The 27078-nt window shown below is 42.6% G+C and overlaps 2 long non-coding RNA genes across 2 annotated transcripts in view; one reads left to right on the top strand and one right to left on the bottom strand.

The window, feature by feature from the left end:
* The window catches only part of LOC307223769, a 301182-nt gene that overhangs the window by 210454 nt on the left and 63650 nt on the right, over positions 1-27078 (bottom strand). The window lies entirely within an intron of this gene.
* Positions 2044-13402, top strand: LOC307223775. The gene is made up of 2 exons (XR_013842268.1): positions 2044-2130; positions 13206-13402. It is a non-coding gene; the product is annotated as an uncharacterized lncRNA (long non-coding RNA).

Below are 27078 nucleotides of genomic sequence, written 5' to 3'. Positions count from 1 at the left end.
CAATTCTGGATCCACACATCCTTCCACAGTGGGGACATTGGTTTCCGGGCGGGAATTGATCACGGTGTGGATTTGCCAAGCGTGCCTTCCTCGTTTCTCCCTTGCGTCCTGAGTTCAAGTGTCTTCAAAGCCCACGACACCTTTGGTAAAGGCTGTTCTCCAACTGGAGCGCTCACAGACCAGTGTTGCCTGTTGCTGTATCAGTGTAGCCTATCTACCTTTGACTAGAAGTCATCCCTACAGAATCCATCCAGTAAACCCCAAACTACTCTTGCTTTGTCCTCTTCGTTGCCTGTTTCCATCACCCTTAAAAGCTCAGATTTAGAGGGTCATGAAGGTCTCACACTCTTTATCTTATACCACCCTCTCACCACTCCCCCATGCTATATGATCAACTCTGCTTCAGTGGTGACCATCCTTTTTCTGATGAGGACTGCATTTTCTTGTGAGTAATCTATTAGGGACTGCATGATGGTGGTGGGCAGGGGCAGGGCTAAAGGTTGGTGGTGCCACTGTTCTCTTTTTTAATTTTACCCCTCCCTCACTTCCAATTTCTCCCTCCTTGCCATCCGTGTGAAATCAGGCTGAGGTCTATAGGTTGCCCATTCTTGGTCCAACAGGTTGCCCATTTTTGTAGTGACGATAAACAGTAGTGGCTCACATGCATGCTATCCTGAATTCTTTGGAGGAAAGCTGGGATACTGCTGCTTCCACCAGACTTTACAGAGCAGACCTCACAATCTCTATTCAGAAATAAGTCCTATTAAATTCAGTGGGGCTTAGTCCAGGCAAGTGGGATTAGGACTGAAGCCCTTGTGGTTTTAGAACCAAGGAACTGCATCCAACTTGGGTGTGGCAACAGAGGATGAGCTATTTAGAAGTCAGCTGGTTTTCTAATAATAACTGGAATCTACTGGAAGCCAAAGCACTGGTATAATATGTTTGCAGAAGCTTTCTCTTAAAAAGAAAGATAAAATATGACTTGAATTCAGATACCTGACATAAACCAAACCAGAAAGTGCCCCAAATTATCACTGAATAGAAGGAATGGGGGGGAAATATTGTTGAAGATACCATTGACTGCTACACATTTTCTGTAGGATTTTCAGAGTATACTAGGAACTATTGCCATGGCAACTAGAGCAGCATTGCTATTGGAATTGCAGTGTATCTGCAAGGAAGTGATGCCATTCCTTCTCATGTTCATGTTGCCCATCTGCCAGGAAAGGGCATTGTTGTTTCAGGAGAGGTAAACTTATTATCTCACATAACTACTGCTGGCAAAGTGTAGAACTGACAAACACAGAAGGGGATTAGACAAATTCATGGAGGGGAAGGCTCTCGATGGTTACTAATTGTGATGGCCTTATAATGCATCCAGGATAAAAAAATCCATGTGAAAATTCATCAACATTTTAGTGTGAATTTCTCCTAATGAACACATTTACTATGTACTTTTGACTAATGCACACATTTCTGCAAGCTATCGCTCCTAAAAGAATGCATTTCTGTATGATTGTTTATTAATATCTTGTTTTTTGTGCACACTGTTCCCAAATATTTTTGTAAATATTGGTTGGATGGTTCCATCGAAAAATTCAGATAAGTACAAGTTTTGAGGGATAGCTGTATTTTGGTTTGGAAAGTGTGAATTTGATAGATTAGCCTTCAGATGAGTACTGAATTGAAATTCTCTTCCATCCCTAACAGACATACAAGCAGATCTGGAAACAATCTGGTAGCCCACTTTCCTCTACTTGTACATCCTTTGAACGCCTTCTTTTAAAATTGCATTTTATGGCTTGGATACGGGGTTTTGCATGCATGGTTTATCCCCGCTGTACAAGATGATAAATTAGCACACATGGAACGGATCACAGTCCGCACACATAATTTGTGGAATGGTAACTTACATTGTATATCTTCCCATGAATTGCAACACATACACAAACCCGTTGATGCAATGCAGGTCATGCAGGTCAGTGTTATCAGTTTTAAAAGTGATGATGAACTGTTTACACCATTCTCCCCCTCCCCAGAGGCTGAGTGGATAGTTGCTTAGCCCCTCACCCTGCAATTCGGGCAGTTTCCTGATCCCAAATGCAACTCTGGGCTTCACCTTCTATCAGAGTGAGTTGAACTGGTTCTCAGCGGTAGACTTACTGCATTCCAAGTGACAGGTGTAACTCTGGAGAATTCACCCATGACTTTTAACAGCAACAAGAGACATGACTTTGAGTGTTGTGCAATTTCAAGGAGTTCCTGCATGCTTAATAACTTACACCCCCCCAACTATACTTGAGTAGCCATTAAATTGGCTTATGTTTTATTGACTTGATATTTTCTAACAGGATCATGTGCCAACCTTTCTATCCCGTGCTATATTTCCACAGGTGCATTCAGAATGACATCCATTTGATGGAGACACATTAGTCAAACCCGACGCTGACATTTTCTATTTATAGAGTCACATAAGCGCATGCAGTTTTGAAAATTAGGGCTTACTTTTTCCGGTGTAAAACTGAAATGGTGCTGCCATAGGAATCCTGACATGATTTACTGCCAGCAAACGTGACCCCATGCTAAGCCTATTGGACCAGCGTACACCTGATGCTTGCTAGTAGTTGCCACTCTCTGTAACTCAGTAACTCATTAAAAGAGAGAGAGAGAGCAAAGCACACAGAGAAATAGTTACCACATGCTGGAAAATTAGCAATGTGGCATTCAAGCTTTTGTGTGGCATTGGATCAACAGATGGAAAAAGTTAAGTATCGGCCTCGGTGCCCTGCATGTGTTTGCTCGAAGTGAATGAAAAGCTTATAAGGCGTGACATTATTTAATTTTTATAAAGTCTGTCACATCCAGAGAGATTTACAACACTTGCTTTAAAAATATCTCCTGCAGGTGCCTTCTGAACGTGTTCCAATTCAAACATTCCTGTGTGCACTTAAGCAACTGGACCCTATACCGCAGTATTTAAATCAAGTGCCATAGTAAAATGATTTAGGGTAATCCAATAGCATTTGAGGGATTTGGGTTGCAATATACAAGCAAAGAAGTACTTAGATATAATCTTCCAAAAACTGTTGAGTGATGTTGCAAAGGCCATGCTGGCTGGTTTGTGCTATGTGCTTAGCCTGGACATCATTCATTTGTAAGCGCCTGTTTCTGGTCCAAACCTCCACAATGTGTGACCCAAATGCAGCCCACCAGCCATGTATGATGATACACCAGAGGCTCTATAAACCTCTTGATACTGCTGCTTGCCTGAGTGTGGTCACCTTCTTCATTGTAGGTCTTGGCGGGGCGTTACAAGTTGTGTTGGCCAATTCTACAGTATGGTCTTGATTCCAGTAACTCAAATGTATTGGAATGCAAGCATGCATTCATACTGCAGCTGTGATGCTACAATGGAAGTGAGGAAGGGAATGTAACTCACAAAAGAGGTACCAAATGGGATGCTGGAGGTGCTACAGTCACTAATTTGGATTGTGGCACCTCAGCTGATCTTGCTATTCCACGTGGACAAATCACAGCAACCTCAGGGCTCAGTACATTACTGAAGTAGATGCCTGTGGACATGATGGACATCTGAGGGTGGCTTTGACAGGTAGGTCATATAGGATTTGCATGACTTTGGATAGCTCCAAGCAGACATCTTGCCCCTAAAAGGCCTGGAACTCAACTTTATCTTTCTTGGGCTCTGCTACGCTTCCTAGGCTCTACCCACTTCTTGAAGAGTGTGGAGCCTTCAAGGGATGAGAGACAGCATTCAATCACTTCCAATACTGTGCATGGTTTTTGCTGGTAAACATGAACATGAGATGATGAGGCAATGAGATGTTATAAATGGCAGTAACTGACCATTACTGTTGCTGCATTCACACAGCAGCTTAATAATAATAATAATAATATTTATACCCCACCCATCTGACTGGGTTTCTCCAGCCACTCTGGGCAGCTTACAGCATATATAAAAACATAATAAAACATCAAACATTAAAAATTTCCTGATTCAGGGCTGCCTTCAGATGTCTTCTAAAAGTTTTCTAGTTCTTTATTTCCTTGACATCTGAAGGGAGAGTGTTCCACAGGGAGGGCACTACTACCAAGGAGGCCCTCTGCCTGGTTCTCTGTAATTTCGTTTCTTGCAGTGAGGGAACCATCAGAAGACCCTCAGAGGAGGACCTCAGTGTCCGGGCTGAGCGATGGGGGTGGAGACATTCCTTCAGGTATACTGGGCTGAGGCTGTATCCCATCGTTTCCCTGACTGTTAATTTCCACATTAAATTTGAGCTTTCACATGACGAAAAAACTACTTCCAGAAAACTAATGAAATATAGTGCATGTTTAATACTCATTTCCACATATTTTTATTCCAGAGAAATACATTTGCAGCTCCCTTAACCCAGAAAATCATGGGAGCAAAGGGACAAAATTTGGGGTGAAATACAAGTGCACAGTTATTTCCTGCCTTTTAAAACGATGGAATCTTCGGAGAACATGTGCATGTGCAGAAAGAGTGGGGGTGTAGCAGTGTTGGATATTTGTTGTTGTGTCACACCATACCCACTGGTGTGAATGAAATTTAGCATGACATACCAGTTTATCGGTCAAAAAGCCACCGTTCTATTACATTACAGGTACTGCAGTGTGAAAGGAACATCGGAAAACAGGGCAGAAGTGCTAGCTTTATAATCAGGAAAACTAATGCAATATTCCCCATGTCTGAAAGCACACCCTGAGTTCTAATAATATTTATTGAAAAATGTTATGTCAAGAAACTTCAGTCGCATCTATGCTTTTGCTATACAGGGGAAAAGGTCATTCTTCCCACCAGATAGGTGAGATGATAATTCCCCATAAAATTGGTTTTGTAACATCAAATGGCAGTTTTGCATTTTGAAAGGTAATGGTTCTCCGTAGCATCACATGTGAAGGAATGAAAAGGGATAATAATAGGCTACTCTTCCAAGGAACCTTGGACATTTTTATTGTTTTCAATTATTTATTTATTTCATAACATTTATACCCTGCTTGATTGTAAAACAACAACAACAACATCAAAGCAGTTTACAAAAGATAAAACAGTAAAACCCAGAAAAAAATTACAAACCTAAAATAAATCATGCAAAAGTTAAAATAAAAAAACAGATTAAAATTTACCTCAACTTTTGAAGCATCTGGTTGGGCTTGTCTTAACAGGGATGCTTGGGAGCACATGCTAAGGATTCCCTGAGACCTTTAGTGATCTCTCAACTACAGGTTGCAGGGTTATTTGTTTTAGTTGCAACATAAAATATATACATGCTCACTCGAAAGCAGGCTCCCCCTCTGGTGGCGACCAGACCCAGCCCTGCTTGGGCCTCTGGTATCGTAGTAAACATCAGACCTTCAGGTCATTCAAGCAGGTTATATGAGAGGAACTCATGACAGTTACTCCATCTTGAGTTTGCAGTGTACCTCTTACCCTTAATGGTGAACTCGCTTGATCCCTGCAACGTCAAATGACAACAAGCAAGTGGGGGGGGGAATGCTATTGGGGATTTAGCATCACAGACAGCAACTTCCGTATCATTTCATATTCCTTCAGGCACCACACTTTTCAAAGGAATCAGTTCACACATTCAGCTACCAGTGATCAAATGCAGGGAAGTGATTATTCATGTGTTGGAATCAGCCAATGGTTTTTCTTTTAAAAACAACAATTTCATCTGTGTGATCACTGATCAGTGACTGCTTTGCTACTCTCTCGAGTGCCAGGTGGGATTGCGAAGATGAATATTCATGATCTGGAACTCTTATTGTTTAATTCATTCGAGTCTTCTACAAAAAGCTTCCCTCACAAGCATGTTTGAACTGGGTAAAAAGTGGCACTTATTTACAATGGGAAAGATAATTTTATGCCAGATAAGTGCAGAAATTTCGACTCCCACAGGTATAGTGTCACAGGCTGGAAAATATATTATAACAATCCTCTCATTGATAAGCTTTTTCGGCTTGTGCTATGACACCTTTGACTGTCAGCGTTTAGCTATTACTTATATTCATTTGAAGTAGCTGCCAGGCGATCAAAAGCTTGGAAGAGCGGCTCAGTTTAACTACCTGTAAACATCAGGGGTCTTTAACTTGAGCACTTTCTTTTTATTATTATTTTCTGAGTTTTATGATAATGTAAAAATGAAAAGTAGAGCAGGCATTGTCAGGACATTGAACTGTACTCCTGAGACTGGCTCTGGGTGCATTGCATATTGCAAATTAGGCAGAAAGAGGTGACTTTTCAGCCTGGCCAATGTAGCTATTATTGGCAGGTGCCGAACCTTTTCTACAGCAAAGTTAACCTACTCACCCCTATTGCTCATTTGTTGTGTAAGGTCACTCAGCAAAGGTGCTTGAAATGAGATGAGACTATCCAGATAAGATCACTGGAAAAAGGATGATTATGCTTTAGCTGTCAGTAGACTTAACTTGGAAGAAAATTAACCATTTTGAGGATTTCTTCTTTTATACTTACAGGCCTTTCTGGCTTTTTTAACCCAGTTTAGTTAAAACGTTCAGAGTCAGAAGCTAGTTTCAAATCCTAGTTAAATTCTGGCCATGGTCATCATTCAAACTAACAGCAGATGCAACACTTACAATGGTACACAGTGGAAGAGGAATTTAAGAACGTAACTCAGTGGTACAGCACATGCTTTGAATGCAGAATATCCTAGGTTCAATCTTCAGCATCTCCAGGAAGAGCTAAAAAAGACTCTTGCCTGGAAAGCCACATAGACAGTACCAAGCTACATGGAACAATGACCTGACATGGGCCAGCCCATGCATGAGGTAAGGTGAGATGATCGCCTCAGGCAGCAGAATCCACAGGCGCAGCACATCCCGATGCAAATCTTTATTCCCCCTTGTTCCTGTTGTAGATCTTCACTCACCCCTTCTTCTCTGGTAGGGAGGGTGGTAGTGGTATTTTTGTAGGTCACCTCAGGTGCCAAAATGTCTTGGGCTGGCCTTGGGTCTCACTGTATAAAGTAGTTTCCTATATTTCTTTTTGTATCAAATTAAATACCCATCAATACTAGCTTTCTGTTTCCCTCACTGGCAAAATGCATTCAGAAAGCCCACTAGGGGAGGTTGAAGGCAATGGGACTTCTCTGATGCTTCTGCTCAACAACTGATATTATGTGGCTTTCTTTCTCTGAATCTGGGGTTTTCATGAAACAAAAATTGCTAGTAGCTATTGATGGGTCAAACTTCCACAAATATGTCTAGTATCCTTTTAAAGCTATCTAAATCAATGGACACTACTATACTTTGTGGTGGTGGATTCCATAAATGAATGTGTACATCAGGTGAAGAAATTCTTCCCTTCATATGTCCTGAATCTGCTGCCCACCAAGTTCACTCGTTGATCGTAAGCTCTAAGTACTATGAGGAAGTGAAAGAGAAAATATTTGCCAGTCCTCTTTGTCCACACTATGCATAATTATATAGACCTCTCTTAGGATTACTCTCCTCCCCACACCTTATTCAACTTTTTGATAAACTGAAAAGCCCCAAACAAGTCCTTATAGAGAATGTGTTTTGTTTGGGAGGGATGGGGTGGGAGAGGAAGTAAACATACCTTTGCAAGACTCCTGAATGATGGTTGCAAGGTGAAGGAACAGAACCGCCCTGGGCACTGGTGGAGGAAGAGGAGTGCAGGGGGAGCGCACCGCCCTGGTGGGGTGCCATCGTGGCTGCCCCCCACCCACGCTGGATGCCCTGCCCCCATAGGTGGTGTGCCCCGCCCCCAGGATGCGCGCCCTGCCCCTGCAGGCGGCACGCCCCAGCCCTGCCCCTGCCTGCTCTCCGCTCCCCGGTGCCGGAGCATGAAGCCCCTACTACTGGCCCTGGGAATGACCATGCTTTCTCCCGAGGCATTATTGCATCTGATCAGAAACATATCAGCAGATGTGTGTCTTCTGACCCCGATCTGCCCTAAATGGTGCCCCAGCTGGCCATTTTTTTAAAAATAAAGCCATTCTATCTACAATCTGATCAAAATCAAAGGGAATGGTGTTTGAGTAGGCTATGCTGATGTTTTGCCGGCATTTTTTGGGGGGCGATCTTTTAAAATGCATAGGTATTCATAGGGTGTCAAACCGTTAAATCTCTTTGCAACAGTTCCCTTTTTTGCAACTGTCTTTATGCTCCCAGACAAAAGTTTAATTTTTGATCTGATAAGTTGGTTTTCTTTATAGAGCAGTCTTTGAGTTCCCCTTGAAAGCATCCCCTTGTCAGATAATAACCATAGCTCCATGGTTGACTGGGAATATTAAATTCTAACATTTCCACCTATCATTTTTCAGATATTCAAAACTGATCACTTCAGGCACTTCAGCTTTAATGATGCATGTTATGTCAGCCATCGACTCCCCTGCTCCCCCTCCCCCCCCGTTTGCTATACAGAGGGTGGTTGCTGGTTTTGTTCTAGGGGCTCTTCCAGATGAGAGGTTATTGAGGAATGGCCACGCCTTGTCCATTCACATTTGATGGAGGTCCAGATGACATCACCATCCTTGTGCAATCAACCTATATTTTCCCCAGGGATTGCCCTATGTGTCCCCCTCCCACAGAAAATCTGATAAAAATAAATAGAATGGAGCCATAATGGAAACTCTGCAGATGGAAAGGATCCTTATTGCCATTTTTGCTTCCATTTTAAAGGCTCTTCTTGCTGGTTTCCACCTGATAAATACTTCCTCACTGCACTAGTGCTAATCCGATTGGTCGCCTAATTAGAGAATTCCTATTGCCTGGTTTGTGCATTTTTAATTGATCCAGCTACAAAGAGGGAAAGAATGGTGGTTTCTTACAACATGCAGAATTTTAACTTTCTTTTTAAAAAAGCACAGTAATTGCACACTCAGAGGGAAAGTTGCTTTGCATAAGCTTGTTTACTGTCTCATGTTGGAAAGGAGGAACAAGGTTAATTTTTGTGTGAATGCTTCCTTTGCCTTTTTGTTCGTCTCACCCCAACTCTTTTCTAATACAGTATCATAAAATACATGCAGCTAGAGACAAACGTATCTCCTCTCTGTTCTAGAAAGCAAACCTGTTAAGAGGTAGCATTTGTGCAGCCAGGGCCAGAGGCTTGAATAGTTGGGTTATGGCTATATGCCTTCAGAAGCAGGAGGGGATTTGCCAGGAGTGTAACTCAGGAGAAAGAGAGGCTTCCAGGTCAACCCTGCTTCCTCCTAGTCTCTCTCCTTAGAATGGTATGTGCCTCCCAGCTAAAAAAAAAAATTGTAAAATGGGGAGGGGTGCAGCAACTGAAATGGTCAAGCCCAGAGGAGACCCATTGATGGTCTGCTGCTTGGCAGGCCCTCAAAAATCTTGACCTTGTTTTGAGCATTTGCACAAACTATCTAGAGCAAAGACACTGTCTTAAGGCTGAAGCACTTCCAGTAATTAAACTCTAGATAAGCTACCTGGAAATCATTTGGGGAACTATGCCAGCATTCCTGTCCAGGTCTTAATTAAAGAAGAGCAAGCTAGCAGTGAGTGGTGTTATTAGCAGAATTAATGCACACTTTCTGAGAGTTGTGTGCATCATACTGCCTCAAACTTTCATCTGGATATTATCTTGTAGGCTGTATCATGAGGCGAGAGCTCATTCCGCAAACCAAATTGTTCTAATAAAGCTATTAACACATTGCCAAAAAGCAAGAAAAGTGTCTCCAAAAAAGCGGACGGATTTACATAAAACGTACATGCTAAATTTTATCTATGGATGCAAGTTCAGAAGTAATTACTGCAATTGAAAAAGAAATATGCAGTAGTACCTCAGGTTAAGTACTTAATTCCTTCTGGAGGTCCGTTCTTAACCTGAAACTGTTCTTAACCTGAAGCACTACTTTAGCTAATGGGGCCTCCTGCTGCTGCTGCTGTGCCAACGTTGCACGATTTCTGTTCTCATCCTGAAGCAAAGTTCTTAACCAGAGTTATTATTTCTGGGTTAGCGGAGTCTGTAACCTGAAGCGTATGTAACCCAAGTTACCACTGTATCTCACTGTAGAGTGGAAGAGTGCTGGGACTTCCAGTCTGTCACTTTTTCGCATGGGTTTCAATCACATACCATCAGGTTGAGGTTGAGCAATTAAAGTTGATTTGGAGGTCTTGTGCAACAAACCCACTTCCCCAAAAGATTGGACTTCTTGAAATGCGGAAAGTGCCCTTGAAAGTTTGGGACAGCATTTGTTTTGATGCACCATTAGCTAACCTCCCCCAAGCAAGTTGGAATGAATGTTCATTAAATAGGCAACATATGGTGACATTAGTGAATGCATGAAGCGGTTGACATGGGAGGTGACCACTTCATAGAAATGTAGAGACTAGGGCTCCTCTGTTGGCTGTTTGATGTATCGGCACAGCAGTAGACAGCACACACATCCAGTTTGGCTGAATGAACCTTGCCAAATGGCTCCAATTGGATTGCACACCTGAATGGGAATACCCTCGTGTGGCAGTGCTGTGCATAAGCATTCATAAAGCACAGCATTGGCAGCACATGCATGCACACCACATCCATAGTGCAGCTGCCACTCTAAAGCGATGCCTCAGTTGCACATGTGCATTAAGACAGATTGTGTACTAACAGGAGGTGAAATAACAGGCTTTGTTGGCATCCCTCCCCCCCGGCTTTCTGTCCTGTAGCTCTGGCAACAGATCAAAAGGGTAAGGCATGGTGGGAGCAGCAACCTGATATCCAATGCAAGGCTTGCAAGCACTAAGACAGTGTTGACATCCTCTGAAGTTCTACCCAATGAAATTCTTAAGAAATACAGTCGTACCTTGGTTTTGGAATGGCTTAGTTCCCAAAAGTTTTGGCTCCTAAATGTTGCAAACCCGGAAGTGACTCTTCTGGTTTGTGGACTATTTTTGGAAGTCGAACTGGGCTTCTGCGGCTTCCAATTGGCTGCAGGAGCTTCCAGTAGCCAATCAGAAGCCGTACTTTGGTTTCCAAATGTTTTGGAAGTTGAACAGACTTCCGGAATGGATTTCGTTCAACTTCCAAGGTATGACTGTACACAGAATTAACTCCCATACCATTTCCATACAATTTTAAGCATATCTATCTATCTATCTATCTATCTATCTATCTATCTATCTGATACTGCTTCTTGATTCAGAATAGGTAGTCTACATCCTCATCAGATTGATAAAGGTGCAATAAAAGCACAACTCCATCACAAAAGCAGGTGTGCATCACAAAAGCAGGTGAGCAGGTGTGCCCGTTAATGCAACTCTCCTAAAGAGAAGCCCTTGCTTGTCATTATAGTTTATCTGCTCTTGGCACCTGTAGCAATGCCAGGCAATACTGCACCTGCCCTGCACTGAAAAGGTGAATGCAGAATTGACAACACTTGCTTGCACTTATACCCACTGGAATCCCCACTAAGGTCCATAAGGAACCCTATCTCTCTCCTCTCATGTCTCCAAGAAGTTGTAAAGCATTATGCCCTTAGTCCCGCATGAACGAGTTCTTTGAACAGTCTGGTGCGATAAAAAATTTAAGCAATAATTTAGACAAGACGTAATTAAGTGAACAGGGCTAATAAAACTCATTTGGAATATTGTCAAGATATAAAAATGTGAATACCCCCTGAAGTATACTTGTTCAATGATGTCTGCCCATTCAAGAATAGAGGTCCCTTCACTTGAATACACGTTTGCTGTCATTCTGTGATGGCTTGGCTAATGGGACATCCCTGTTCCTGTTGAATATTTCATTAGCATAGGTTTCTCACTTGTCGCAGTTGTCAAAAGCATCACAGTTGATATGGCTTCTTAGTCCTGAAGCTTGCATTTTTTCTGGTCTGTTGAACAGTCTCTGGTTTAGACCGTAGGATTGCAAAAAGGACAAGTGTCCAAATCAGCCGTCTCCAACATTTGTATGTAGTTTCCAATGTGCACACCTAAGTTAAGACAAGTCTAGGCTTGAATCGATTCACTTTCCGCACTGAGGCCTGCCTGAAGCTCTATATGTGACACTTTCTAATATCCAAAATTTCCTTTCCTATGTTTATTCCTTATAATGCAGTTTTGCAACTCTGGGTTATTTTTCCCATTATCATTCGTAAAACACCCATATTCTCTGGGTGCTTAACAGTAATAATAATATCATTATCAACAGCAGCAACAAATAAGGACTATTGCAGTGTGGTGTGTTCTTGTTCAATGTAGCAGCCAGCTGTGCTCTTTTTGAGAACACTCCATTCCACACCACGCCCAACTAAGCATTTTGTGGCCGCTGAGAAAGCTCATTCCTCATTGGGCTGTTTCTTCTTTTTTGTGGGAGGGGGAGTCTAAAGGTTTTTGCTACTTCTTCAAAACAAGATTTCCCCATTGTGCTGATATCTCCTCCTTGTTTCTCAGTGGCCTGTTTTGGCTACCACCCTGTTAGCACTCATCAGCTGAGTTCACCATTAGAGGGTGAAACCAACAAAGAAATATAGAGGTTTTTACTTTGGAGGTACACATGTGTAGGATTGCACTGCGAACAAGCAGCTGGTTTGAGTATTCTGCTTCCATGGAACTGGGTAATTCCTACAAAATAAAAATGCACTTTCTTATAACCAGGTACCACACAAAAAAGAAGTAAAGATCATACCAGTGATGCTTACAATTGCATTGTAAGGCAGGCCATGCTTATAATCACCCTCGTCTTGCAAATACAGGGACTAGCTTAGAAAAGTGGCTTACCTTGGGCCCATTCGTGTTTGGTTCAGTGTTGAACACTAAATTGGGGGTGAACAGTACCTTCATTTCCTGGCTGTGGGGCAGGGATCGCAAATGTGATGCTCTGCAAATGTTGTGGACTGCAACTGCTGTCAGCCCCAGACAGCATGGCCAATGGTCAGGAATGATGGGAATTGTAGTCCAAAACCTCTGGAGGGCACCATGCTGGCTACTCTAGAGGCACCCGGCTGGTTGCTCTTGGAAATGGAAAGTTGGACTAGATGGGCTCTTGACCTGCTCCATAAAGACAATGACTATTGTCTTATATACTGACCAGCCTTTTGGCTTTGAAAGCACCAGGTGCCTATTCTATAGGAAAGGTGACCATTCAATTGATAGCAGTGCCCACAGCCAGCATACCTCTCCTTTATGGCTGTTGTCACTCAGTCTACTCACCTTTTCAATTTCTCCACTTGTCCACCGCATAGGACTCGTAAGTAAGGAAAACAAATGAGAAATGGCAAACCTTATGGGTACATTCTTTTGGACGGCCTTTTATACGTGTCAGTTCGATTACACAAATGGAAAGGGAAGGATGTTGGATGGATGAAGAGGATGTATGCGTTGACATTTGGCACTTTTTACTTGTGATGAGAAAAGAAATGAATAAAAATGGTAAAGCCCAGCAATGACCCCATTTATGTCAATCTCTAACTGCCTAAGAGTTTAACTATCATGGGATTGCTGGTGGTGGAGAGAGAGAGAGAATGAGAATTTATTACGGCTGTATCCTGCAATGACCTTTTGCTTCCTGAGTGATAGATCAAGAGTGGAGATAAAGGTCATGTCATAAGACAGCTATCAAATCCTTCCATTAGCTGATCATCTGTATTATTTATAAAGTCCTTTTCTGAAAGGCACCCTTGGATGTTGTGTAAAGGCGCTCCAATGAGAACAAGGCAACACAACTAAGCCTAAGGAAAACAAACCCAATGTGATTTTCTGGAAAGAACAACTAAATAACATAAAATATATGCTGTGTAGATAAAACAGAGCAGGGACCAAAACAACAACAAGAAGAATGAGGAATCAAGAGTCCAGAAAAGTCTCCAGGTCTTTAAGAGGTGTTAAAAACTGGATATTGTCTCTGCCTCTTGAACTACCCAGGGAAGCACATTCCAAAGGGCAGGTTCTACAACGGAGAATGCCTTCTTCTCTCTTGAACCAAGCGACAGTCCTCTGGTCATTGAATGAGCAGCATGGCTTCTTTGGAAGATATTGAGACTTGGCTTAGCATGTACTAGGGAAGGCAGGTGGATTTAACCAAAGCAGCTAAATGGGTAGAAGAAATACCCTTCTGACGATTGGATGCTGAGCATGAACAACAGAGGCATGCTGTTGACTTCAGACCTTCTTGAAAAGTTCCTCATTGGGGATAATGGGATACGTAGTCGAACAGCCTTTAGGACTACAGATCCCCTTTCTAAGAAGTAGTTCTTCTTTAGCGCAGATTGATCCCTTTCAGTGGGTATAATCTATTCCTATTTCCAGAGGAGAAGGAACTCCTTTCTAAACATTGACTTTTTAGCCCCATCTTGTATCGCTAGAGAAGTTGTTACAGGAATTGATTCTGTAAGTACTGTTAGGCTCAGTCCACCATCCTTTTCTTTCAGTATGGCTTGCACGAGTCTTTCCTCCTCTTTTTCTATGAGCTTGTATATAAATCAGCCAAACCAAGGCAAGCCTCGTTGGGTCAAAAAGCCATGCCCGTCTGGGAGTCTGTTTAACTAATCATTCAAATTGGGGGGCAAGAAGAAAGGGTAAAAACAATAAACAACGTTCAAAGCTGGGTAATTAGGGGACCCATTGAAATCAGGAAACTGGGACAGCTCGAGAGGAACAGGAAGAACAGAGCCTGCTTTTACACATTTTAGTCAATTCATTAGGGGGAATTTGGAAAGAAATCAAACACTCTTGTTATTGCCTGTCTGAATGAAACAAAGCACTGTTGGCATTTGTTTCTGCTTGATGGTATTTTTTTTTTTTTAAAAAAAGGACTCAGAAAAGCGTGAAAGATGTGTTCTATCTGTAGCTATAAAATATTCATAAAAGTAGGCAGTTCTGTCGCTTTTGGGGCTATAATGTTTTATCACATATGGGGCTATAGGGGAGTGATAAAAGCAGGCTGTTCTGTCAGTTACGGGGCTCTGGGGAGCAAAACTTCTGTGAATTGGCCCTGCACATTGACCTCGAATGTAATTTGTGTCTGTTGGGTACATGTGCTTAAGGCTATTGATTTGACTGGATTTGATTGGACTGAGTGCAGGATTGAATTTTAGTGCTATAATCCATCAAAGGAAACCCCTCTCCAGAAGCAAGCTTCTATGCATAAATTCCCTCCTGGAGTGGCTTTGCACGTGCCCTAGGGTGCTGTGCTGGTGTTTTCTGTTGCTGCGTCTAGCTCTTGGGTCCACACCTGACATTACCTTTGCTGGACTAGATTATGTTCTTTTGAGCATTTATCCTCATTTGCTTCTACAAGGCTTATGTGGAGGTTAGACTATGCATGGTCTTTCCTGAGGATTTGTTCTGATTTATTTGTGGAATTGATATATAATAAAAAAATTATTATTATTATTAATTAAATTTGTATAGCACCCCATACCCATAGGTCTCAGGGCGGTTCACAACATAAAATTACAATATGCAAAACACAAAATACACATCATCCTGATGTGCTTGTGGGATGATTCCCCATTAATCATTCACTCATCCCACAGTTTTTTTAAGGGACGCAGGTGGCGCTGTGGGTTAAAGCCTCAGCGCCTAGGGCTTGCCGATCGAAAGGTCGGCGGTTCGAATCCCTGCGGCGGGGTGCGCTCCTGCTGCTCGGTCCCAGCGCCTGCCAACCTAGCAGTTCGAAAGCACCTCCGGGTGCAAGTAGATAAATAGGGACCGCTTACCAGCGGGAAGGTAAACGGTGTTTCCGTGTGCGGCTCTGGCTCGCCAGAGCAGCGATGTCACGCTGGCCACGTGACCCGGAAGTGTCTCCGGACAGCGCTGGCCCCTGGCCTCTTAAGTGAGATGGGCGCACAACCCCAGAGTCTGTCAAGACTGGCCCGTACGGGCAGGGGTACCCTTACCTTTACCTTTATCCCACAGTTTTCAGTGCTCACCATATCACTTTCCTTACAGCAATAGGTCAGTTTCTTTTTTAAAAAATGTAGATTGTTTTGCTAGGGTGACAGAGTGCTGTAATTCACTTTAATTGTGTTCATCTAAATTTGTGGTACGAGCTTGACTCCCGCCTGCAAAGTAGTGACAATCTGGAGGCAGGCTAGCACCAAACACACAGTGAGGAACTAAGGATGGGGAGAAATTTGATTCAGTTCACATTTAAAGGTGAACCTCTCTTATTCACAGAATCATAGAATTTTCTAGTCACCTTGTCCAACCCCCTGCAATGCAGGAATCTTTTTGCCCAACGTGGGGCTCGAACCCACAACCTTGAGAATAAGAGTCTCATGCTCTACCGATTGATGTACTTTCCAAAACAATACGTGAACCAAAATGTAGCCATCCTTTTGAAATTTGCACTTCTCTGAATTTTGCAATGCAGTTCTCCAGCCAGTGTGTGCAAAAATTCACATGCTGAGGTAAACTTTACATTAAGATGCATAAATTAGTGAAAATAACATACAAAATGCACAATTGCATACATATAACGGTGGTAATTGAGATTGGGGGTGCCCTGATCATACTTGGTATTCTCTGTTTCAATCCCAGTTGCATTTCCCGCAGTGAGATTCCAGACATGTTTCTCATTGACTATTTATTTATTTATTTAATTTATTTTATTATTACAATTAAAACCCATCTTTTGAGTGCATGGATTTGTCCCTCTTCATATTATCCCCGCAACAACCTGGTGAGGCGGGTTTGGTGGAGAGGTAAAAAGAGAGCTGGTGATTGGCCCAAGGTCACTCAGTGTGCCGAGTGGGGATTTGAACCCTCGTCTCCCAGGTCATAGTCTGGCACTCTAACCGCTATAGCACACTGGCTCTGTGTTCCAGACACAAATGTGTGGACCACTGGAAAGCAGGTGGTGGCGATGTAGTTGCAATGGAAAAGCAGTGATAGAGAAAGGGTTAGGTGCACTCCAAATCTTTCTCCCTGAAAAAGGCCTCCTTTTGATTGCTGCTGTGTGAGTATAAGTGAAGTGGTTTGGGAACACTCAAAAAGCGGGATATAAAATGCAGAGTATTGTGTTTATTGTGTCTATTTCTGTATTAAAGGAGAACGATGGAGACAGGAAGAAAGGGAAAAAATAGCAACGAGTGGCTAGATGGCAATGCTGCAGTGAAATTAAAATCTCATTCCAGTATATTATAATAAAATATACATTAACATTTAAGTTTGATGTCAAGGGACGTAGTTTAGTTCTATGAGGCTGGAGTCAAAATTTTTATACGGAGGAATAAATCTTGCAAAATATACTCAGCTGGGCTTTTTGAATAGAAATAGAATATTAGTGGAAGATGGGGACACAATAGATTACCGGATTTTTGTGAACTGACTGATATTAACATGCTTCTGAAATGTTAATTTATATTTCCATGATTAGGAGCTGGAGTGCAGACTTAAAACCTGCTAAAGGATTAGAATATGAAACAAGGGGAAATGGGATTTTGCTGTAAACCTGAATTGCCCAGCAGGTTTTCGAAAGTGGAACCCATCCAGTCTGACAGCTACAGATAGAAGGCAGCTTCTCATGATACTTTTCCTACGTACTCAGTCTGCCCGAGTTCAGTGCACACATGCTGCCATGTTTGCACACATTTCTTGGCACGTTTCACCTTTAAGATTGTTTTCTTCACCCTGCGATGGACCACAGGCTCACCTTGTGCCCTTTGAGTTTCCCCATCTTTGGCTCCAGCCTCCTAGCACCTCTTTTAAGCAGGAAGAGGATGTTAGCAAGCTGATGGACCTCTTCTGCTGAAAGCTCCTTAGCGTTTATGACTTGTGTACACTTTATGACTTTTCTTCTTTCTCCCTGAGGGTGCTTTCTCATGGGAGCTTCATTGTGAACTTGGTGACACTCCTGCATGCAAGCTTTCCCCCTTTGAAACACCATCCCACACCCCTTTCCCATTTAATCCTGAATTCCCATTTCCATGTTTGTTTGATTTATTGGATTTCCCACAGAAATGGAAAATAATAGGTAAATAATATGGTATGGCATTTTGATGAGGGCAATGTTATGTGGATGCTGCACAGAACATGCAGGCGTGAACATCGCCAAGTCCCCAATACACTCCCCTGTGGAAATGCCCTGAATCCCGCAAGCTTGTTTATTTTTTATTTATTTGTCAGATTTACATCCTGCCTATCCCCCCAAAGGAGCCCTAGGTGGCAAAGAGATGAAAACAGAAACAAAGTGAAAACATTATCAAACAGTTAAAGCAGTCGGAATCCAATTACAGTTAAAAAGCCCCTAAAAGCAGCTACAGTTAAAAACATTCTTCTAACCCTTGATCTCAGGGTTACCAGGAACTGTATTCTTTGGTTGCCAGATGCCTGGGGAAGCAGGACTGTTTTCAAAATCCTCCTGATATTTAAGAATGACGGAGACAGGTGCATCTCACTAGGGAGGGCATTCCACAGCTGAGGAACCACCACTGAGAAGGCCCTGTCAAGGCTCAGTTCCTCGGTGATGGCACCACCAAGAAGGCCTCACCCACTGGTTGTAGGGTCTGAGATGGCTGGTATCTGATAGTTGGTTTGTGTGCCCTTCCTCTTTCCCCTAGATTTCTGTGCTGCCCATGTATCAGGTTTCTCCCTGACAAAAAACACAACACAACACACACAAGTGGCAGATGGGAATGGTGCCCCCACCTTGGACCGCTTCATTTTAAAAGATTTTAGTGTTTGCAGTTTTAGTGGTTAACAAAGTGAGCTTTGAGCTTGGAAGTCCCTATTGCAAGTCCCTGTTAAGCCAATATTTGTCAGCCTTCTATCTAACATGGGGATGATAATGCGGTTTCAATGCTACTGTCATCTCTGTTCCAACCAGTCAAGAAATATGCTATCGGGATTCAGGCAGAAGGCACCAAGTAGTTTATCAGCAAAGGGGTGAAGCTGCTTGATCCTAAACCACTTGGTATATTCTGCTAGCGGAGGGAGGGAGGGAAAGATGGATGGATGAGTTTGAGGCAACGGGGAAAAGAAGGGGAGGGGAAAGTCTTTGCTGTTGCCAAGGTAATACATATTATCTCAAATGGAGATGCTGGGAACTGTGTCTGCAGTTCACTGTTCCCTCCTCTCACTGCAGTTTCCTACCCAGGTAGGAACAGGTAGTTAAGTTGGGAGTTCTAGAGCCCCCAATTGCCCAGAGATCCTTCAAAATTTGAATGGTGAATGAACAAAAGATAAATCTGCATCTATAAGAAGGTTTGAATATGAGGGGAAAGACTATGATCCTGTGTATAGGTGGGGTTTTCTCCATCTTTCCAGTGATTGTTTAAGCCTTTCTCTCTATTCCTACCCTTTTCTCAGCATGTCATTCTTTTCTGTTACCCTAGATTGAATTTATTGCTCCCAGGTACCTTCTGTTTCCCCTCTGATTGTCTCACTTATTTGAAGTTCCTGGTGAGATACACACACACACACACACACACACACACGGTGGTACCTTGGGTTAAGTACTTAATTTGTTCCAGAGGTCCATTCTTAACCTGAAACTGTTCTTAACCTGAGGTACCACTTTAGTTAATGGGGCCTCCTGCTGCTGCCGTGCTGCCGGAGCACAATTTCTGTTCTCATCCTGAAGCAAAGTTCTTAACCCGAGGTACTATTTCTGGGTTAGTGGAGTCTGTAACCTGAAGCATCTGTAATCTGAAGCATATGTAACCTGAGGTACCACTGTATATATATACCACCTCTTAAGGCACCTGTGTTACTGATCAGTGCCTGTGGTCGATATCATTTCTGCCATGGTTGCTGCATCTTTAGCAACTGCAGAAAGCTTCTCATCACTGCATCTTTCAGCTGGGAAAAGCTTCTCCAGGCAAATTTAGGCCATGCAGCTATAGATGGCAAGCATTTCACCAGCACAGAATCTTCATATATAAGCAGATGTATGTAGGACTGAAGCGTGAATGTGAAATATTGAGATGTCTGGATAGATTGGGAAAGCTTATCTTCAGGATACGCTTCTTGTCTTCAGGATCTTCTTTGCACTCCATAGTATCTTCCCACCTTGCAGCCAAAACATTAGGGAGAGGGCCTATCTCCTTATATCCAGGGATTTAAAATAATAATAATATGTGAACATTCAAGCACGAGTTCCCTAACCTGCTTCCCAAAGTGCTATAACCTAGGACAGGGGTGGCTAACCTGGTGCTGTCCAGATCAGTTCACTGCAGTTGCTGGGCGGGGGGCGGGGGGCAGGCAGGGACAAATCTGCCTGTCCTACACCCCCTAAGTGAACTTGTTGCCAGTGTTGAAGTAAGGTTTAACTGCTGGCCTGGTTGCCTTCAATGTGACTTTGTGTGTGTGGAGGAGGGAGAAGTTTGTTTTCTGCCTCAGGCAACAATATGTCTTGGGCCCGCCTTGTTCGGGGTTTCTAGCTAATCACTTCCATTTACCCTGACCATTGGGCATGCTGACTGACACTGATGGGAGCTGAAGTCGAACAGTATCTGGAGAGCAGCAGCTTAGCTACCCTTGCTCTAGGAAAAACAAAACAAAACATGTACTACTTGATTCTGTTGCATGCATAAACTACAAGCCGGCAAAGTTTCCTCCTAATATTTGCTTCACCATTCTCCGTGGAAATCATTGATTTTCTGCAGAGGCACAGTAGACAACAGGACCTGAAGAGGGCAGTAAAGATATGTCATTCTTTTCATTGCATTCACTGTCTTGATTGTACATTGTGTCGGGAAACTGCACCTCTGGCCGGCACATCTTCTGAGGCGTTAAACATTTCTGCAGCTATGCCGTAGAAAATATATTGTTGGGTCAATGAAATCTTTCAGTGGCGTAGCGTGGGGGGTGCAGGGGGGGCCGGCCGCACCGGGCGCAACATCTGGGGGTTAGGGAAATCCACGGGTTAGGGGGCGCAAATCCACGGGTTAGGGGGCGCAAATCCATGGGTTAGGGGGCGCAAATTACTTGCCTTGCCCCGGGTGCTGATAACCCACGCTACGCCACTGAAATCTTTTGTCAAGATTTATCCACCTAGATCTCACCCCTTCACATGACAGTGCAGAATTGGAAGCCTTGTCCATCACTCATTTTCTGCAAGTAGCGGGTGGATAATGAATCTCCTAAGCCAGCCAGAGTTCAGCCGGGTCATCTGCCTGAGATAAGATCATCATTTAGTTCTGCAAACGGATGAAAGTAATAATTTTACAGGTTGCCAAGAAATGAAATATGCTATTTTCATACTTTGTCTTAACAATTTCAGAGAGGCCAAGTTCCCATCAGTAAAAGACCAATGGGATTTCTCTTGTAGGACGGAGGCTTAATTTTTCCAATCATTTGTCTTGAGAGCGGCTTGGCAGCTAGGTTTAAATGGAAAACGTAGGTAATCTTATATGTGAATCTTATAGGAAAGGAGGGGCAAAGGGACAAACGTACTTATAGAACAGCCTGAGTCAAAATACCTTATAAATTTGTTGGACGGAGTCTGCTGCAAACCTTTCCCTTAGAGGAAAAAGCACTTTATTTTTCCAAAAATTAACATAGTTTTAACTCTGAAATGCTACGTTTCCCATCACAATTAAAAATATGAAATCTGGAGAGAGATTAAAATCGGATCAGTTTAAACCACATATATATTTAGATGCTTGGCAATATTTTTTAAAGGACTCATACAGTCATTTATATAGTCAGGGAGATGCAGCAGTTAGGGGGCTAGCAAAAGAAAATATAAGGGAAAGGAAAGGAAAGGAAAGGAAAGGAAAGGAAAAGAAAGGAAAAGGAGGGATCATAAAACCAGGCATATGAACCCAAGCTCAGCTCAGGTGGGATGATGCAAATTAAGGCAGATGTATATTTGTTAACCTGTCTTGCATGTGGTTCCTAGGTGGTCTACCTCATCCAAGCAGTACTCAGGACCAGATTTCCTTTTTTTGATCTCAGTTACATCATGTACTTTGAGACCATTTTCTGGAAAAGAGAAATTGCAGTTTCCAGGCAGTGCCAAAACACTGTGAAGCCAAATAAAATATATGTGAGGGTGACAGATAATTGCAACATAAGCCCTCGTCAGATTTGCATTAAGTTCTGGGCTATAAGGAGCAGTATCAAGTACTGACTACATTCCACGAAGGGGCAGGATTCATTTTCTTCATACAACTTCACACAACTTGACAACTTGTGTCGTTACAAAGTGATGCCTTTGCTTTTGCCACCCTATCGCTCACTTCTCGCACTCTCTATTCCAAGGAATGACAACCATTTTGGCCAGCGCGCATATCTGGAATTTTGAGGAAGTGTTGGTGTGCGTCAGTCACAGAATGGCTGCTGTGGCAAAACACAAAATGGTTGTCACATCTAAAAAGAGCAGAAAGAGACAGGAACAACAACAACAAAAGGTGGAGACATCTTCCCTGTCAATGGAAGAAGATACCTATACTGGCTGTCTCCGTCCTTGCTCACAAACAAAATGTCTTTGTACCTCTCCCCTTTGAAGAATGGAGGGAAAGGTGGGTGCTCAGTCCTGGCATCCAATGAAATGTGGTCATGCTTAAAGAGCACGTGTTCAGTGTAAGAGAGGCCAAGTCTGTGCAAAAAGGAAATCAGCAGGAAGGGTAAAGTCTGTCCTCTGTTTGGATTTTTGATGGAATATTTACTGAGAACTTTTGTGGGTGCCATAGGAACTATTGGCAGACACACTGGTGCCTGCAAGCACTGTGCTCATGACCCCAGCCTGAAAAAAAGTTGACTCTCAGATGCTTCCGGAAGAAGCCTTTGCCCTCTTCAAGTAATTTTTCATCTTCATTATTATCCTGTTAGTAGTTCATGAATGCAGCAAGTATGCTAGCAGTGCTGCTGATGTGATTTCAAGACTCGTCTTGGTGGCTTCACGTGGAGCTCATGTTGTCTTTGGAGAGCAAGCAAAGCTTTTGGTTCACTCACTTCTATTTTTAGGAGAGCAGCTAAAAACATAAGACACATCAGTGTTTGGGTTTTCAGTATAGGGCTCATAAAATTCATTTCTAAATACAATGCTAGGATGGGTCTTCACACACTTCCATAAAGGCAAATGTCAATGGCTGAGTGTGAGTGTCCATAATTTCCCTTTATGTATTGGCCACGGTATGCAAGAACTGTATTACAATAGTTAATTCGAATGATTGGATCAGCTAGAATACTTTATAAGAAGTTTTGCTAAATAGCAATGGCTAGGAAGTATCTGTTGACCTTCAGCATGAGAAGTTGAGAACAGCACAATCCTGATGGAAAACTCATGACTCTGCTACTTAAAAAAATTTCCACCACCATTATCCTAATCCTTATACAAAGCAACTACTCTGTTCCAAACTTAAAAATGGAAAGCGTTAATGATGGTGGTCAACAAAAGAGGTTTAAAGACTGTCTCAAGGCAAATTTTAAAAAAATGTTGTCTCAACACCAACAATTGGAAAACACTTGCCTGTGAGCGCTCCAACTGGAGAACAGCCTTTACCAAAGGTGTCATGGGCTTTGAAGACACCCAAACTCAGGATGCAAGGAAGAAACATGTGAAGAGGAAGGCACACTTGGCAAATCCACACCGTGATCAACTCCCACCCGGAAACCAATGTCCCCACCGTGGAAGAACGTGTGGATCCAGAATTCAACTCCACAGTCACTTATGAAAATTGTTAAAACCGCGTTTATGGAAGACAATCTTACTTGGCTATGAGTGATCGCCAAAGAAGAATCCTTATACTGCATTTTTATCCACATACACAATCTTACTGTATAATCCTATGCATGGTTACTCAGAAGTAAATCTCACTGAAAACAGGCCACTCCCAGGTAGCTGTGTATGTAGGACCTCAGCATCAGTTGCCCAAATATTTATTTATTTAGTTTAATTATAGTAAGCAGCCTATAAATTAACAGCTTTCTGTTTAATTATTTGCTTATCCTTTTAGAGTTAATTTTATTGTGTACTATTCTAATGGATTACTTTATTTGATATAAGCTGTTTATTTTTTAAGTTATATTTTTATTATGACTTTTTGTACTGGTATCAGATTGTTACAAAGTGTGTGATCTTTGTTGTATATGTTGTTGTTTCTTTAGCTTGTAAATCGTCTTGTGTATAGTAATATAGGAAGGTGGGATGCAAATTAAAAGTAAAATGAAATGAAATCCACAGATCTCAAGATGGTTTACAATAAGGAAAATCAAAAGCACAATCCAAATACTTATATATCCACCAGGCACAGTAATAATGAGCTGGCATTATTGCCACCTCTATATTGCAGAGGAGCAAAGGGGTGATCATTATGACTTGCAGTGTTATTGAACTTTCTTCCTGGCTTCTTTTCGACTCGACGGCCCTCACGTTTGCAATGTTCTTATTCTCTCTGTCCTTCCTGCACTGATCCCATTAGTTGACCTGTTCTGATATTACTGTGGAGCATCACAACAAACAACTTCCACCCCGATGCCATTGACAAAGTGGTTCTTGTGTCACAGATAGGATTGGCAACTATGAGATCTTATAGGAAACATTACAATGTGACATTGTGGGCAATGTTGGCAAATTAAACCTCTTCATCTACGGCATGGCTTTTCAGATGCGTATGTTTTGTAGCAGATTGAGTGAGTAACTTCAGAGCCTTTCCCTAGCAGTGAATAAATATAATTTTGTTGTTGTGGTTGCTTACCTGTATGGTTTTTCTTGGGGGGTGGGAGTGGAGAGGGTGGGTTGAAGGGGCTGAAGCTGAGAACTAATGGCTTGTCCAAAGACTTCTAGCATATTCAGAAATCTAAAATAGGAATTTCTAGTCCCAAATGTCTCTTTTAACACTTTACAAACCCAGATTATTCCAGAAGGTATGGAGGGCCAAACTAATATAAATGTGCCGATCTCTTTTTAAACCTAAACAGCTGCTGTGAGCCCCCATCAAGATTGTACTGTGATTCACGGGGAAGAGAGATCAGCCCCTTTCTTCCATGCTGTGGTCCAAATGAAAATTGCCCCCACTAAGCTGCCATTTGCTTTGAGAGAGAAGCTCCTATTGGCTACAGTGAAAGCTTCCCAACAGTGGCAAATAGCAGCTGGAGGGGAGGGGGATTTCCATTGGGACTGTGACAGTGGGAAGAGTTAACCTGTGCCCTGTGTGCCACAGTCCCAGTCCCGATCACCCTCCCCACACAGCAGCTATTAAGAGTAGGAAAAAAGAGAGGGACATCCCCTTTTGTTTGTTCATTTGTTTCTTAACATTTATATGCCACTTGAATGTAATAAAACCTCTTAAGCGGTTTATAAAAAACAAACAAAGCCTAAACACTAAAACTATTAGTAAAAAAATAGGTTTTTTAAAACATCCAAAAATAACTAGAAAACAACAGCGAGTAAAAAAGTGAAAACACATGTCAGCATTCTACATATCTGGATAGGATTCCCCAAGCCAGTGATGGCCAAACTTGGCCCTCCAGCTGTTTTGGGACTACAATTCCCATCATCCCTGACCACTGGTCCTGTTAGCTAGGGATGATGGGAGTTATACAGTGGTGCCTTGCAAGACGAAATTAATTCGTTCTGCGAGTTGCTTCGTCTTGCGATTTTTTCGTCTTGCGGAGCGCGGATTCCCCGGGTATTAACGGCTTTAAGAAAAAGAAAGCAAACCCGCAAGACGTTTTCGTCTTGCGAAGCAAGCCCATAGGGAAATTTGTCTTGCGAAGCACCTCGAAAAACGGAAAACCCTTTTGTCTAGCGAGTTTTTCGTCTTGCGAGGCATTCGTCTTGCGGGGTACCACTGTAGTCCCAAAACAGCTGGAAGGCCAAGTTTGGCCATCACTGCCCTAAGCAAAGGGAAGCTGAAAGGAGTACAATGAAGGCAGCTTGCTTGATGTCAATAGGCAGGGAGTTCCGAAGAGCACATGCTGCTACGCTAGCAGATTGATTTCTTAGAAGTGCAGAACGAGTATTATGCAGTACCTGTAGCAGTGCCAGTTTCACAGATTGAGTATGCATATATGGCGTTATGTGATCTTCCAAGGCAACTGGTTCCAAGCTGTTAAGGACTTAATATACTAATTGTAAGGCCTGGAACTTGGCCCAGTAACACATAGGCAGCCAGGGTAAAACCCTGAGCAGAGGTGTTATATGATGACCCAGTCTCACTCTTGTCAGCAACCATGCTGTAGCATTCTGCACTGGGTCAAACCTAAGGTCAGCCCCACTTTGAGTGTGCTGAACTACTGTGGCAGTGACTTCCAATGACACCTTTGACTTCCAGTGACGCCTTGAGTATCCCATCTCATTTGGCCCTAGCAGAGGACTCCAGTTGGCCGTTGCTGCTCCTTGGGTTTTGAGGCATCTGCTAATGTGTTACTTTTGGCATTCTAAGCCCATGCAGGAAAGCTGTGTTTATAGCATTCAACAATCCCCAGAGGTTGTGGAATTCGGTTTTGCATGTTGTCTTGCACCAATTGCCTGCTTCCAGTTTGCACTGCTATAAACAGGTACTTTGATTGCTTATGTTATGGTACATCGAACACATGCAGATGAGCACCACTGTTTATCATCACAATTCTTGCATACCCTTGACCATAAAAACTGGAATGCCTGGATTGCATCTCATATCTTGGGTGGTCTCCGTCTCTCTCTCTCTCTCTCTCTCTCTCTCTCTCTCTCTCTCCCTCCCTCCCTCCCTCCCTCCCTCCCTCCCTCTCTCAATTTAAAGCTTTGTTGTAGAGCAGACTTTTGAAGCAGGATCCAAGACAAAACTCCTCATTATTAGTAGAATGCACTGCAAGAGGCAGAGATGAATAAACTGAAATTTGACCAGTTTTCTGCAAGGACAAATTTGCAGAGCGTGAGCCTGTAATTCTAAAACACGAGAGGGGAAGAAGCCAATATCTGCATAACTGGAGACACCAAGGAGAACCCTGATAAGATTATTATAATGTACTTCGTGCTTTACATGGTATCTTGAAATGGAAGCAATTGAGTTTTTTAAAAATATGTTGGGCAGCTGTATGGATATATATTTTAAGTACTATGGATTGAAGCCAATTGTGTTTATTATGCATTATCCTGCCAGAACGTCACCTAAATATGCAACCTGGGCTTGATCATCATTTTATTCATTTGTTACATTTATATACTATTTTTTTTCTTCCATGGGG

Source organism: Podarcis cretensis (genome assembly GCF_951804945.1).
Source record: "Podarcis cretensis genome assembly, chromosome: 9".
Taxonomy (NCBI): Eukaryota; Metazoa; Chordata; class Lepidosauria; order Squamata; family Lacertidae; genus Podarcis; species Podarcis cretensis.
This window is presented reverse-complemented; position numbering and strand designations above follow the sequence as displayed.